This window comes from Carcharhinus amblyrhynchos, unplaced genomic scaffold, assembly GCF_965287045.1.
Source record: "Carcharhinus amblyrhynchos unplaced genomic scaffold, sCarAmb.v2.hapA chromosome_1272, whole genome shotgun sequence".
In the NCBI taxonomy this organism is placed as follows: Eukaryota; Metazoa; Chordata; class Chondrichthyes; order Carcharhiniformes; family Carcharhinidae; genus Carcharhinus; species Carcharhinus amblyrhynchos.
Window position 1 is genome coordinate 956 of NW_027651012.1, and position 5,577 is coordinate 6,532.

At 47.3% G+C, this 5,577-nt stretch overlaps 1 pseudogene; it reads right to left on the minus strand.

The window, feature by feature from the left end:
- Nucleotides 1-644: 644 nt before the first annotated feature.
- LOC145340676 (UDP-glucuronosyltransferase 2A2-like) lies at nt 645-3,209 on the minus strand (annotated as a pseudogene).
- Nucleotides 3,210-5,577: the final 2,368 nt, after the last annotated feature.

A 5,577-nucleotide genomic window follows, 5' to 3' on the forward strand; every position in this document is an offset into this window, starting at 1 on the left:
TTCCAATGTTATCCACGTGCCTATCCACTGACCGTTTGAACACCCTTAAAGTTGGCGAGTCCACAACTGCTGCAGGCAGGGCATTCCACGACCTTACTACCCTCTGAGTAAAGATGTTTGGTTAATGTTTAATTAGAACTGAGTGTGAATCCATTATTGAGGAGTGTATGAAGGAGTTAAAGGGGGCGGGATGTGGTGATTGTCTTTTAAAGGTAACACAGCACAGAGTAAGGGTCATGTGGTCACATCATCACTGCCAAGCTCTTGGAAAGACACAGTGAGATTCATTAAGATGTAAAACTGCTGAAAATGCTGTTAAAATATGGGCTGGGATTGTACAGTCTGTCCAGCTTGTGGGATGTTAACTCACACCAGAGTAAATGATAGTTTAACTGTCTGGCTGTATCCACTGGGAGGTGGGACACTCTGTGGAATGACTGTAAACTCCTGGCCATGGATCTCTTCATTCTCCGTCCAGACTCACTGTTCTGATGGATTGTTTTTGATAGCCTTCACTGGATACAAAGACATTTTCAATATTCTATACTCAGATCCACTCGGAAACTAATAATACATCATCACAGTGAAGTGAACAAAGTTATTACAGGTCAAAGAACCGAACACCAACTACAAATAATCCAACCCTACAGAAGTTTTTCTTTTTTCTTCCGTATAAACTTATAAAGTTTCTTCAATATTAGAGCCACCAGCATCATACTGGCTCGTGACACCACCAGGAGAAACATGATCACATCTACACAGTAATAGGTGTACCGGGGAAGTCTGTAAAACTCGGAGATGCACTGAGCCTTTGTGCTGCACCGTGTATTCAATCCAAACAGTGGCTCTGTCCATCGGGGTCTCTGGCTGGACGCGGTGGAGAGCAGAGAGTCGCTGCATGTTTTGCCGATATTTTGGGTTCTCTGTGACCTCATTAAGAGTTCCTAATAAATCTGATGTCTGCCTAGTTGCGACAATAACCACTTTCGCCGCTCCTCTGGTTTCGAGTCGAAGTAAGTTGTCAAATTGGTCATAAAACAAAGGCAAGCCAACTATTGGCACCCGATGGTAAACGGCCTCGTACACTCCATTGGTGCCACCGTGGGAAACAAAGGCCTGGGTCTTGGGGTGCCCGAGTAGATCATTCTGAGAGATCCAGCTCACTATGAGTGTGTTATTTCCTATACTGGGAGGAACAGGTCCATTGTGTTTCCAGATGACTTTCTGGGGGATCTGGGCAAAGAGTTAACTCGAGTCCCCGTGTTCTCCTGAGGTTTGGACAAACTCCTGGAAGGGAGCAGAGAGTGGCTGGGCCGGGTTACACTGGAACCACCCAATGTACACAAAATTGGGCATGATGGGTCTCAGAAACTCAAATGTAAAGTCCACCCTCATCAGCCACACATCTGCCTTTAAAAGGATGGCGTGGATGTCTGTGTCTCTGCCCAGGTACTGATGGCACAGCTGATGGTACAGAGGGTAAATCAGAAACTCAGAAATACTGGACTGAAGAAGATTTTGCAGAACGTTTTGAGTTCTTTGCTGGAAGTTCATTCTATCGGTTAATTGTGATCCCAGTCCTGGAACACAGGAGAGCGGAGACAGAGCTGCAAGTAAATGAGCTTCTCCACCAGGAACCCATCGAACATTGTAGACTAACAGAACATTTAAATAGTAAGCAAGCATTGGACCAGCACACAAACCCGTGTCTGCAAGGATCAAGTCATATTTGGCATCTGCAAGTTGTTTTAACAACTCTTTGTTTTCAAAAAGTATCTTGATAAATTGCTGAGTCCAAGAGTGGCCATCGGTCAAAAACAAAGTCAGTTCGATCTGGACCTGGATAAATGATCACAAGGTGGGGCGTTTCTCGGAGGCTGCCAATGAGTTCTGGATCAAACTCTGAATGGCACCTGGGCCTTCAATCGCTCCTGTGTTTCCGTGTAGGTCAATCACTACAGACTGATAGAAATCGAGGTTCTCTTTGATGTACCAGGATGTTGAAGAATGCAGTACAGTAATATCATGTCCGTGTAGGCTCAGCTCTTCAAACAGAACCCAGTGGCTTCCATTGACTGGTACAACCAGTATGTTAGCCCCTGGAACAGGGGGACAGTGAGGTTGTAGGTAAAATGTTAGAATCCGTCATCAAGGAGGAAATAGCGAGGCATCTTGAGGGGAATTGCTTGATAGAGCAGACGCAGCACGGTTTCGTTAAGGGGAAGTCGTGTCTGACGAATTTATTGGAGTTCTATGAGGATGTGTCTAGGGCGGTGGATAGAGGAGAGCCGGTGGATGTGGTCTTTCTTGATTTTCAGAAGGCGTTTGACAAGGTACCTCACAAGAGGTTATTACAGAAGGTAAGGGGGCATGGAGTTGGGGGTAGGGTGTTAGCGTGGATAGAGGATTGGCTGTCAAATAGGAGGCAGAGAGTGGGGGTCAATGGGTGCTGTTCGGATTGGCAGTTGGTGATTAGTGGAGTGCCCCAGGGGTCGGTGCTGGGGACTCAGCTATTTACCATTTATATAGATGATCTGGAGGAGGGAACCGAGTGTATGGTGTCAAAATTTGCTGATGACACCGAGATTGGTGGAACGGCAAATTGTGCGGAGGGTGGGGAGAGTCTACAGAAGGATCTAGATAGGCTGGGCAAATGGGCCAGGAACTGGCAAATGGAATTTAATGTTGGCAAGTGCGAGGTGGTCCACTTTGGTAGGAAGAATGGTAGGAAGGACTATTACTTACGTGGAGAAAAACTGCAGCAGGCGACGGTGCAGAGGGACCTCGGGGTCCTTGTGCATGAGTCGCAAAAACCCAGCTTGCAGGTGCAGCAGGTGGTCAGGAAGGCGAATGGGATGCTGGCCTTCATAGCGAGGGGGATTGAATAGAAAAGTAGGGAGGTCTTGTTGCAGCTGTATAGGGCATTGGTGAGGCCGCAGCTGGAGTACTGTGTGCAGTTTTGGTCGCCGCACTTACGCAAGGATATTTTGGCCTTGGAGGGAGTGCAGAGGAGGTTTACTAGGCTGATACCGGAGTTGAGGGGGTTGAGCTATGAGGAGAGGCTGAATAAACTAGGCTTGTACTCGTTAGAGTTTAGAAGAATGAGGGGAGATCTCATTGAGACATATAAGATGATGAATGGGATGGATAGGATAGAGGTGGAGAGACTCTTCCCGCTCAGAAAGGACAGTAGGACGAGAGGGCACAGCCTCAAGATAAAGGGGGGGCAGTTTAGAACGGAGTTGAGGAGGAACTTCTTCACTGAAAGGGTGGTGAATCTCTGGAATTCTCTGCCCGTTGAAGTGGTGGGGGCTGCCTCGCTAAATATTTTTAAGACGCGGGTTGATGGGTTCTTGATAAGAGAGGGGATTAAGGGTTATGGGGAGAGGGCGGGAATGTGGAACTGAGCCATGACAGATCAGCCATGATCTTATTGAATGGCGGGGCAGGCTCGAAGGGCTAGATGGCCTACTCCTGCTCCTATTTCTTATGTTCTTATGTTCTTATACCAAGAATACACATCCAGAATGCTCCATATTCAGAGAAACCTTTACACAATCCAGTCTGAGAATTGAATAGAAATATTTGGAATAAAATCTAAATCTGATAGATAAGATGTTTATACATTTAGCCTATTTAGGTTTCTGTTAAGCTTCCAATCCTCCATCCCCACAATCCCAAAGTATCCACCATGGCCAATACACCTGACCTGCACATCTTGGGACACTAAGGGAGAATTTAGCACAGCCGATCCACCTAACCAACATGTGGGAGGAAACTGGAGCACATAAAGGCCAAAAGAGGAACAAGGGAGAGAGAAGGGCCACTTAAGGATCAACAAGGTCATCTATGTGCGGATCCACAAGGGATGGGTGAGATCCTAAATGAATATTTCTCATCAGTAGTTACTGTTGAGAAAAGCATGGATGTTAGAGATTTTGGGGAAATAAATAGTGATGTCTTGAGAAGCGTACATATTACAGAGAAAGAAGTGCTGAAAGTCTTAAAGCATATTAAGGTAGATAAATCCCCAGGATCTGATGAAGCATATTCCAGGACATTGTGGGAGGCTAGGGAGGAAATTGCAGGTTCCCTAGGCAAGATATCTGAATCATCAACAGTCACAGGCGAGGTGCCTGAAGACTGCAGTGTGGCAAATGTCGTGCCTTTGTTTAAAAAGGGCTGCAGGGAAAAGCCTGGGAACTACAGGCCAGTGAGCTCACATCTAGAAAAAAGAACAAAGAAAATTACAGCTCAGGAACAGGCCCTTCGGCCCTCCAAGCCTGCACCGACCGTGCTGCCCTGTCTGAACTAAAACCCCCTACCCTTCCGGGGACCATATCCCTCTATTCCCATCCTATTCATGTACTTGTCAATACACCCCTTAAAACTCACTACCATATCCGCTTCCACTACCTCCCCCTGCAGGATTGTTACTCTGGGCGTAAATTGTTTTGTTACTCTGGGTGTAAGTGGGATTGTTACTCTGGGTGTCAATGGGATTGTTACTTTGCCTGTCAATGGGATTGTTACTCTGAGTGTCTGTGGGAGTTTTACTCTGGGTGTCAATGGAATTATTACTCTGGGTGTCAGTGGGATTGTTACTCTGGGTGTCAATGGGATTGTTACTCTGGGTGTCAATGGGATTGTTACTCTGAGTGTCTGTGGGAGTTTTACTCTGGGTGTCAATGGGATTGTTACTCTGACTGTCAGTGGGATTGTTCTTCTAAATGTCAGTGGGATTATTACTCTGGGTGCCAGTGGGATTGTTCTTCTAAAAGTCAGTGGGATTATTACTCTGGGTGCCAGTGGGATTGTTACTCTGGGCGTAAATGGAATTGTTATCCTGGGTGTCAATGAGATTGTTACTCTGGGTGTCAATGGGATTGTTACTCTCGGCATCAGTGGGAGTTTTACTCCGGACAGTGTAGTCCCCCAGGACAGGTACAGCACGGGGTTAGATACAGAGTAAAGCTCCCTCTACACTGTCCCCATCAAACACTCCCAGGACAGGTACAGCACGGGGTTAGATACAGAGTAAAGCTCCCGCTACACTGTCCCCCCATCAAACACTCCCAGGACAGGTACAGCACGGGGTTAGGTACAGAGTAAAGCTCCCTCTACACTGTCCCCATCAAACACTCCCAGGACAGGGACAGCACGGGGTTAGATACAGAGTAAAGCTCCCTCTACACTGTCCCCATCAAACACTCCCAGGACAGGTACAGCACGGGGTTAGATACAGAGTAAAGCTCCCTCTACACTGTCCCCATCAAACACTCCCAGGACAGGGACAGCATGGGGTTAGATACAGAGTAAACCTCCCTCTACACTGTCCCCATCAAACACTCCCAGGACAGGTACAGCACGGGGTTAGATACAGAGTAAACCTCCCTCTACTCTGTCCCCATCAAACACTCCCAGGACAGGTACAGCACGGGGTTAGATACAGAGTAAAGCTCCCTCTACACTGTCCCCATCAAACACTCCCAGGACAGGGACAGCACGGGGTTAGATACAGAGTAAACCTCCCTCTACACTGTCCCCATCAAACACTCCCAGGACAGGGACAGCACG